Source organism: Lolium perenne, chromosome 5, assembly GCF_019359855.2.
Source record: "Lolium perenne isolate Kyuss_39 chromosome 5, Kyuss_2.0, whole genome shotgun sequence".
In the NCBI taxonomy this organism is placed as follows: Eukaryota; Viridiplantae; Streptophyta; class Magnoliopsida; order Poales; family Poaceae; genus Lolium; species Lolium perenne.
In genome coordinates, this window is record NC_067248.2 from 186,371,311 (window position 1) to 186,380,761 (window position 9,451).

The window sequence follows — 9,451 nt, forward strand, 5'->3', positions numbered from 1 at the left end:
GAGATTCGGTATTGGACATTACAATATAATACATAGACCGTAATCCACCTGCGTCTATGACTAATAATCCACCTTCAGGTTAGAGTCCGCACCCCTTTCAGTATAAAGTTGCAAGCAACAGACTATCGCATTAAGCAATGTGTGGAAGTAAACAATAGAATTACCCTTGGATAAAACATTTTTGTTTTCTCCCTAGTAGCAACAGCACATCTACAACCTTAGAAGTTATAAAGTCACTCTCCCAGAAAACTAGAGGCATTAACCTACTATCGAGCATAAGAGAGTGGATTTGGTGTTCAGGGGGGTACGTGCGCACCCCCTAGCCACCGTTGGATCAACATTGAGATTCTATTGCTAGCTCACGGCGACCAACGGCGTGAAACCCCTTTTTGGCTGCTTCCCTTGCTTCCCCCGCATCACCTCCCAGCCCTGCTTTCCCCTTTTTTGGCTGCTTCCCCTAGCTCACAGACGAATTGCATGGTACAGTACCAAATTAGAATCGTTTGATGTCCAGCCGCAAGCTTCAACCAGAAACACAGGGATACTATCATACTAAGAACAGTCAAAAAAAAGAGGAAATACCAAGGCACGGATTCTATCAAGGGTGAGCAGCACACTTGGACAATGAACCAAGTATCTCATGTAATCAGTTTAGGAGCGCTCCAACACCAGTCTAGAAAGAAGAAAATAATCACAGAGAAGGATAAAAAAAATCAAATAATTATGCTTATGTAGTGCTCGTATCTGTATCTGTCCAAACACAACAAAAATTGGGAGGCGACCAGAAAGAAGTTAAGGAGGCAGCTGAGGTGATCCTCTCGTTCCCCATCCTACCCCCTCGTATTTGCTAATTTACAAACCATAGCAAACACCGCGGACTCTGCAGGGGATGGAGTCGTGGCCCCTGGCTTAGCTCGAGACGAGTGCACCACAGCGACACCGCGGACTCCCGCCGCCGGCACGTGCTCGACGCGCCCAGACTCACAGAAGACGGCGCTCCCTCTACGGCAGCGCTCGACCTCCATCGGAAGAGAAGGCCGCGCTGGAGGCGCCCAAACTCGCAGAAGACGACGCGACCTCTACGGCGGCGCTCGACCTCCATCGGAGGAGAAGGCCGCGCTGGAGGCGCCCAGACTCGCAGAAGACGGCGCGACCTCTACGGAGGCGCTCGACCTCCATCGGAGGAGACGGCCGCGCTAGAGGCAGCAGACGACCGGCGCGGCGCCATCCACGCGTGGTCGGCTTCGATCTGGAGCGCCGTCGGCTCGAGATGGAGTGGAAGAGAGGCGATGGAGCACGGCCGGAGCCTGGTCGTGAGGTTGGCAGAGGCGGGAGGTCCGTGCGGCTCCCTTTCTATCGCTGCAGCCCGCGCCTGGGAAACAGCGTTGATGGCGTTGGTCGGCTTCGATCTAGAGCGCCAGGTCGGCGGCGGCGCGCGGGGTGCTGCCGGCCAGGGCGGCGCACGGGGGACAGGCGAAGGGCACGGGCGGAGGACCCTCGACGGCCAGCCTGATGGCGGTGGCTCCCCCGGCGCTTTTTCGATGGAGGCGGCCTCCCTCGACGGCCAGCCTGATGGCGGCGGCTCCCCTGGCGAGTTCCCGTGGGCAAGGAAACGAGGAGGCACCCTACACAGAGCGGCTGACAACCCATCACGTCTCCTCACCATGAGCAAGGCTTGCGCCGCCGGTCTCTCAAAGGGAAGGGCTACGCCATCAGTTGCTTCTCCTGAACGCGGTTTGGAGGAAGATGAGAAGAGCGGAGGGATCAGAGCCAGAGAGGGAGAGGATAAGGAATGGGCGCAGAGCCACTCGTGGAGAGAGAGAGAGACATAATAAATCGATTAAAGCAAACAGATGCGGGACACGGCGTTAGACACGCGTCGATTTCTCTGTGCGTGCGCACGTACCCATCTAGTTACCGAGCTTCATTCGTCGAGCATAAATACCCTCTCTTGGAGTCACAAGTGTCCACTTGGCCAGAGTTTCTACTAGCAACGAAGAGCATGCAAGATCACAAATAACATATGACATGAATATATAATCAATCTCAACATAGTATTCAACATTCATCGGATCCTAGCAAACCAAACATTATACACTATATAAAAGACAATCAATTTAGGGCATCTAATGCTAATTTGGGTACTGTAGATGCACAATTTTTCACCATTCCGGTGCATCCACGTACCTCTTTACCTAAATCAGCATCAGGCATTTTATCTTCCTTCTCCCATTTTCTTCTCTGTGGATTGATCCAGGTTACCGGTTACTTTCCGGTCACTGGGTTATCCATCCCGTGCCTTGCCAACAGCGGTGGTGTTGTGAGCTGGCCACGTCTAGAAAATTCTTCCGCTAAGCGTGGCATACCTAGCGAAAGGCGGACCAAAAGAACAGCCACTTCGGTATTAAAATTTGTCTTTCTCTATCTTGGATTTGGCCTCTTCAGATCTATTCTTCTCTTTCTCTATCTCCTGGCTCACTCCGTCCTGCCGCATCTTGCGCCGCCGGTCAGGGGGGCGATCTCCACCTCCGCATACGTCTCAGGTGAGAAGAAGATGGTGGCCCACCGGTTGTGGGGATCAAGCTGCTGCAGGTGGTGGGCGGCTCCAGCACCCTCCTCTGCCGTACGATTATCTCTTCCTGGTCGTCGCGCTGTCTCTCGAGGCAGCAATGGAGGCACGTCCTTCACCGGAGGCGACCCTCTCCTTTCCATCCCTGGCCATCCAACGAGGCGGCACGCCCTCCTCTTCCTTTACTTATTCTTTATTTCTTTTTGATGGCAACGATCTCCATGTTTTTCTCGATTTTTCCCATCTTCTGCTTTCCCCTGATTTTTTTTATTGATTTGCTGCCTCCGCTCCCTGTAGATGGATGGCGCTGCTCTTGGTGCTGCTCCGCCTGGTTGCCGTGGTAGCCTGTCGGGGCGTCCCAGCCGATGATGTACTATCGGCTCCTCCTCTGATTCCGGTCTGCAGATGGACGCCGCCGGTAGGCCGACGGGGCGGCCCGGCCGAGGTCGTCCGGACGCCTCCGTTTCTCCTGCAAGCCTAGAGGTCGACGCTCCGTGGTTCCGCTCCGCGGCCGTCACCGCACTCCGTATGGATGATCCAGGGTTTGCGCGTTCATCTCCATCCTACCAGTTCTTTAGTTTGTACATGAGTACATCATGTTGAGATGATTTCTGGTGGCCAGTTCGGCTTTGCTCCTGCTCCACGGTCGTTGGCAACTCTGCCGCCTCCGCCCTTCCTACTGATCTGCAGGTTCATCGCCCTTCCTGAATTTTATACTAACTGACCACATATCCTTTTCCGTGTGGCCGGAGTGGTGGGCGTCGGATCATGCCCCTGGAGGTTGTGCACTTGTGCTCGTGTGTCTGCCTCTCTTGGTCTACAGATGGATGGTGCCTCTATTCCTCCGGGTGTCTGCCATGGTAACCTTCTGGGGCGTGCCGGTGCGTTAGCCTTGCATACTGGTTTGGCTTCTCCTTCCAGTCCCGAGACGGCTGGCGTACCGAGGCGGCTGGCGGTGCGCTGTACGACCTCCTGTCCTTCCTGAGGTGTATCGGCTATGTGAGGAGCTAAAGCGTCTATCGTCGTGGTTGATCCTCTCTCAAGTGAAGGAGAGGTATTGTGCGTGCTTGCCCGCAGAGTGTCCGGATTGGAGTTGTGACCGTGCGTCGCCGCCGTGGTTCCCGGCTCCTCCACACGTAGGTGAGTAGCTTCTAATGTTTGCATTCACTCAGTGGTGAATGGTGTGAATATAATTAAGTACTGGGGATTTGTCCCAAGGATATGTGGTCAGTTAGTATAAAATTCAGGTGACCCTCATGCTTACGTATTAAGATTCTGAGAAAGTTTGGACGACGCTGGTGCTTTACTATCCGGTGTTTTTACCAGATGTTGTAGTTCGTAGTATGTAGTTTATGTTTCTCGAAAAGGCATAACCAAGGAAGCCTGTACTTTAGTATGCTTACATATTGATGCACAGACCTAGGGTGTGGGTGAGTGTGTGTTCTTTAAAACCTGATGATAAATCAATCCAATATCCTGGGGGCTCCTCCTCTCTCGAAAAAATATTCTGATGGTAATTCAAAGGCTTGCTGCCATTTTTTCCTCAGCTATTCATGACTACTTCTTGAAGGTCTTTTCCAAAGTTTTCACCTGTTTCTTTTCTTTCAAATTTGTAGACCCAATGTATGTGCAAACTAAACTGATGCTATGATATGTTTGTGAAATGTAGATGTTGGTACCTGGGACATGTTTTCCTCAATTATTTTTTTCTCAGGAGTACTTCTTGACTGTCTTTTCCAAGATTTTCACATGTGTCTCTTATTTCCAATTTACAGACCAGTTTATCTGCAAATTAAATTGATACTGTGGCCTATTTGTGAAATTTGGGTGTTGGTACCAGGGACATGTTTCAGTGTCCACAATTCTGATGTTTCAAACATGATTATTTTTAAAGTTTTAGAAGCTAGCTAATTCCAATGAGACTAATTCAAAGGTATGTGTGTGTCTTACAGCACATCCATCTATGGATGATTTGGTTTCCTCACGTAGTCACCTATCATGCTTGCAAAGTAACAAGGAGAACCTCAATGAAGCCAAGAGGAGAAAAACTAATATACTCATGTGAGACTTCTTTCTTATATTACAATACTGACTATGTTTGTTTTATTTAAACCTTTTTGCATGCATGAGTTAATCTTCATACAAAAGCTGATCTGGGGTTGTTGATATTTGAGTTACTTCACTCAGGAAGACGGTCGTCGGCCCTTCTATGTTTAAATCTGAGTTCACGATGCAGATTTAGTCATTGGCATGATTAACAACACACATGACAATTCTCGAAAAAAAAAAGCACATAGCTATGAAGAGCTTCATTATTTGCACTGATCCATCTGAACATGACATCTTTCTTTAAATGAGTGAAATTGGCATTATCACATCATGATAAGTACCACGTCATCACAAAATAAAATACCATCCCGATGATCCATCGCTATTTGCAAAGCGCAATTGAACATAGCAAATCAAGAAAGTCTAGAAGTCACCATCGTCACTCTTGAAAGTTCAGATCTTGCTGAAAAAATAGTGTTCTGATTCTTGCTTCTTTGTACTTACACTATAATTGCTTTCTTACAGATCTAAATTTTACTGACAGAGAATACGTCATCATAGTAAAAGAATTGAGAATCATTACGGGGTTGATGCATTCATATAGAATGATCTCTTCTTCCATACACCAATACCTAATCAGGTTAGATTTCATATGTAGTAGTTCGACATGGAATTTTTTTCTAAATGTCAAGCAGCTATTATTTTTCTTAGTTGTGCTTCAAATCAAGATGATGCCACTGCAATTAATGGATTTGACCAAGGTTTCTATTGATGTCGGTTGCAGTTACCCAACTATGGATGTATATGTACAAGCTGACAGAGCTCCAAGTGCTGAACATTTCGTTCCCATCTGTCAGGGTACTATCTGTAGACTCTATGTTGTATGGTAGTGTAGTGTTTTTGTTCCGTTGGAGACATATTGCCTTTCTATTGACAGTACTGTAAGTTGGTACATGTGTGTTCACTCACAGTGTACCACTTTTTAGTGCCTCCGAACAATGTTGTTGTCTGTACTTTTGGGCCCATCCCGGAGAAACAATTTCTCTATCGTTTGCATTTCACTCTTATCTATCTGGCCGTTTCCAGTCTACTCAACTATATCACTCTACAAATAGTAGACCATCAAGATCTCCCTATCTTCCGCTTTCATGTATTTTAATTCATTTGTTCATCTGCAACAACTATGAGATAGAATACTATGTCATTTCTTAATGAGCTCGATCTCAGTCCAATCTGTAGGCTGCCCAATTGGGTGATTTCGGTCTTTACCGGAAATGGTAACCGGCCCATCAAGGACCTCAGATGCAATGCCAATTTCGTGGTGTCTACCAACAACAACACAATCGATGGACCAGTTCTCACCCTCTCTTTGGATTAAGATGATAGTGATGCAAGCCTAAACTGGCCGTAGGAACTACTTCACTTTGCTGCCTGATATCTATGTTAGTAGTTGTGTAGCTTAGTGCCATGGGGTCAGTTTATTTCCTCCATGCTTTCAACATAAAAGCAGCAAACTATCGACGATTCAACATCAAAATCCATTGCAGCAAAAAAAAAAGCAGACCACCAACGATTCAGTCCTAACTTGATCTATAAAACCATAGAGAATGTCACCCTTCCGACACCCCTTTCAAACCAAAAAACCGGCATCCATACAAAAGAGATAACTCCACGGGCGCGGCGTGCCGCCGTGCCAAGGCCTACTAGTATAGGATTACATAAAGATGATCTTGATCATGTAGGGCAGCTCACAAGATCGATACATGAAGCACAAAGTGGAGAAGATAATCATCTACCTACTGCTATGGACCCATAGTCCAGGGATGAACTACTCACGCATCACTTCGGAGGTGGGCATGGGGATATAGATGCCTCCGGCGATGATTTCCCCCTCCGGCAGGGTGCCAGGAAGAGCTTCAGAACCCCCCGAGATGGGTTCGGCGATGGCGGCCACGACGGAACTTTTCGCGGATGGAGGCTCGGGCATCCAGGGTTTTCCCGAGAAAGATGTATAAATATGCGGAGGATTGAGGTCGGTTGGGCGCCTGGTGGCCCCACACCTACCCTAGGCGCGGGCCAGGCCTAGGCCGCGCCTAGGGGTGGTGTGGGCACCCTAGTGCGCCTCTTCGTCTCCCCTCCGACTTCGTCTTCGTTTGGTAAATATTGACTTTGACTTTTGTTTCGTCCAATTCCGAAAATATTTCTTGTACAACTTTTCTGAAATACAAAAACAGCAGAAAACAGGGAACTGACACTATGGCATCTTGTTAATAGGTTAGTGCCGGAAATCATGTAAAAGTGCAACGAAGTGTGAACAAAACATATAATAAGCATGGTGCATCAAAAATTATAGATACGTTTGAAGACGTATCAGGGTTGCCTACTTCCAGGCGCAATACGACATGGAGATGCACAGCACCACCGGCCTCGTCGGTGGGCCGAACAGCTGGAACAGGGACAGGGGCCTCATATTCTGGGGCGTTCCGAGGCGCACCCTAGAGAACGTCATCGATGGCATCCACAACGGCGCTCCATGGTTGGAGGCGCCATCCTCACCACCACCATCTCCCGCAGTGCGCTGGCAGCCGAGGAGGACATACTCATCCTCCTCCAACTCTTCCTCATCAGGGCCGGCCGACGCCGCCCTTGTCGCACCGCTCCGCGCCCCACACCGTCCCCAAGCGCGTGGTGAAGGAGGAGTCGGCGACGCCCATCAATCTGAGACGCGGCGGCAGCGGCAGCCGACAGCAGCAAAGGCGCGGCGGCAGCGCCCTCCTCATCTCGAAGCTGGAGGTGAAGGAGGAGCAGGACGACGAGGAAGCGGCAAAGGCGGCGCTGCTGGCGAAGTACGAGCGGCAGCAGCGACGACCCCGAGGACTGCCCAGGGCTGCGAGCGGCGTGCTTGGCGTCGCTGAACGACAAGGATGCCTGGAGGGGCGACCACGAGACGGCGATCGCCATGCCCATCCGCGACACCGGCAAGCCGCTCGTGGACCTCACCCACGACGGCGAGGTAGGACCAAGCGGCCTGGTGAAGGACGAGCCCGTCGACGAGCCTGACGAGCGCGTCAAGCAGGAGGTCATCACCGACGACATGTACAGCTTCCACCAGTACTACGACGCCTCCGGCCGCCGCAAGTACTTCTAGATTAGGGTTTAGTTTAAATTTAATCAAATCTCGTTCGAATCTATGTAATATATAGCAAATTTGGATGGATTAACTCAACTTTTAAATTCCCAAAAATTTATTTGGAGGACGCGGCTGGGGAGCGACGTCACCCAAACGCTCGATCCGTCGCCGTTTGGGGATGGTTTTGGGACGCGGCTCAACGAAACATTGTTTCACATCCTCGCCTAGCCAGTAACACCACTAGTCGGTGCACGATACGGAATGCTCCTTGTGTGGTATGGTATGAAATAAAGAATTTGAATCTACAACCCAACTTATAGCATCATCACGAACAACACTATGATATTATTTATCTTCAACGACTAACTAGTTCTCACGTAACGTAGAAGTAGTGGTATTTGTATCACCCTTTGCTTTGCATATTTAGCATTCGCGAGGTCTCTTATGTATTTCATACACTCAGCTTAAAAAGTTCAACCATAAATAACTAACCTTCCAAAGTTTAGCGAAATCTAACATTTTTAATCAACCAGAGTCTCTAAGTATTGAACTTTGTATAACTTGACCTAATTAAACAAAACAAAAAATCTAGCTTTAGTTAAACTAATTTAAAAGCCTCGTAACTAACAATGAGGAGTTATCGTAAGAAGATTTGTAGGTTTTGAAGTAGTTGCGGCTGTCCTCTCCTTAGGTTGGTTCGGACTCCTCCTGCAGCGGATCATGCCTTCTGCGAATACGTTGTCAATCTCTGCCTTTGACATTGCTCTAGTTCTGTCTCCGCTGCCGTCCATTGCCCCGCACGAATTTCTTCTCGAATGATGTCCCGTGGCATGCTGCTCCGACTTGCGAGCTTTGCACCTCGGGTGTCCATCACAATCTGTTGCTCGCCATTGAAGACGCCCGAATGCTTGCTTGTAGCAAGATCATTTCCAGTGTTGTTCGTGGTCCATTCTTAGTTAGAAAATCGCGACAGATGGCGATCTTTTTTAGGCGACCACATGACGCCAATCAACCACCGTGCGTCACATCCCATTTTAACGTTGAAATCATTACATTTGACAGTTAATTTTTTTGTATAATTAATTGTTTAAACCATTTTATACTACATTTTTTTTACTTTCATTAACCTACTTTGTTACTACCCATGTATCAACGTTTATTAATACAATGTTTAACATTCAATCTTCCATATTAAATGGGACCAGCATGGTAATTTTAAATATTCTTGTGCTACATGAAATTGTGTTTTTCTAGTGGACAGTGTATATATTTTTTTTCATCAAATTTGAGACACCTTTAAGACTTTCAGTAAACTAAATTGTCTAATGAAAAATTGACATTCACGCAAAAAGATATTTTCTACCACATAAATCTACAATAGTCTATTTATGTGGGTTCTTTTTCACTTTTCATGCATGTCTTAAATATCCTAGGATTCCAGAGCATATGAGCAACTTGGTTCCTAAAGTACGATTGTCTATCTAAATAGCGAAGTGTTTGCCATTTTTATTTAAACAGAGAATTCTAGAGATTATCGACAAGTCATTACCCTTGGATCCCTACTCGCGGTATCTTTTGTATCAATTGTTCCTTCGTACGTTTTTTGGGTCTCTATGATTTACTAGATTATGTAAACATAAGATTAGGAAAAGTGCAGGATTAGAGTGTCATGCACTCATGCTATCCTTAATCCTTAGGGTTTA

At 47.7% G+C, this 9,451-nt stretch overlaps 2 long non-coding RNA genes across 5 annotated transcripts; one reads left to right on the forward strand and one right to left on the reverse strand.

Moving 5' to 3' along the window:
* Window positions 1-278: 278 nt before the first annotated feature.
* Window positions 279-1,824, reverse strand: LOC139831067 (uncharacterized). Its single transcript, XR_011745326.1, has 2 exons — window positions 583-1,824; window positions 279-457 (listed from the first exon to the last, which is right to left on the reverse strand). It is a non-coding gene; the product is annotated as an uncharacterized lncRNA (long non-coding RNA).
* A 435-nt stretch (window positions 1,825-2,259) lies between these two features.
* LOC127301225 (uncharacterized) lies at window positions 2,260-5,744 on the forward strand. 4 transcript variants are annotated; one of them, XR_007851913.2, is made up of 5 exons: window positions 2,260-2,401; window positions 2,512-3,709; window positions 4,522-4,630; window positions 5,144-5,258; window positions 5,403-5,744. It is a non-coding gene; the product is annotated as an uncharacterized lncRNA (long non-coding RNA). The 4 variants fall into 4 exon arrangements; XR_011745325.1 differs by lacking the exon at window positions 2,260-2,401 and having other exon boundaries at window positions 2,408-2,675; window positions 2,867-3,709; XR_007851914.2 differs by lacking the exon at window positions 2,260-2,401 and having other exon boundaries at window positions 2,408-3,709; window positions 5,330-5,744.
* Window positions 5,745-9,451: the final 3,707 nt, after the last annotated feature.